Source organism: Theobroma umbraticum, unplaced genomic scaffold, assembly GCF_002168275.2.
Source record: "Theobroma umbraticum cultivar Fairchild unplaced genomic scaffold, ASM216827v3 scaffold_146.0, whole genome shotgun sequence".
Taxonomy (NCBI): domain Eukaryota; kingdom Viridiplantae; phylum Streptophyta; class Magnoliopsida; order Malvales; family Malvaceae; genus Theobroma; species Theobroma umbraticum.
Genome location: NW_018397265.1, coordinates 5294314 through 5294898, shown reverse-complemented (window position 1 = coordinate 5294898; position 585 = coordinate 5294314).

Sequence of the window (585 nt, the reverse complement as noted above, 5' to 3'; positions counted from 1 at the left end):
AGACAAAGTCCAAGTTCGTGACTCTTGAAAATGAAGTGAAGAAATTAATTAGAGAAATTTTTAGAGATTATCACTCACATCATCAAATATTTGTATTTGTCTCATAATTTTCTAGTCAATAAATTTTTGACGAGAAATTTGTGTGTACAGTTAGTTTGGATGATGAGGAATTCATGAAAACTTTTTTTTTTCATTTAACAAATCTTAAAATTTCTTTTTCACATCAAAATTTCCTTTTTCCATAATTTTAATTTTATTTTGGTAAGCTTCAAAATCTCTTTCCAAATTTTCATTTTCTTTTTCCAAATCAATTTTTGTTTTCAACAAAAATTCATTTTCAACATTAAGTATGGAAATGATTTTCTTGTGCTTTAAATTCATTTTCTCAAACAAAAATGCTAAATCCTCAAAAGCATCATACAATTCATCAAAAGTATATGAATTAAGTTCACAAGATGAAGAGGTTACCTTTAGCTCTTCAACAGCCATGAGGCATAATTTACTTTGATTTGAGGATTCATCTTTACTTGATTCCTTATTTGCATTTGCCTTGTTGCTTATTGAGCATTGATTCTCACAAGGCTT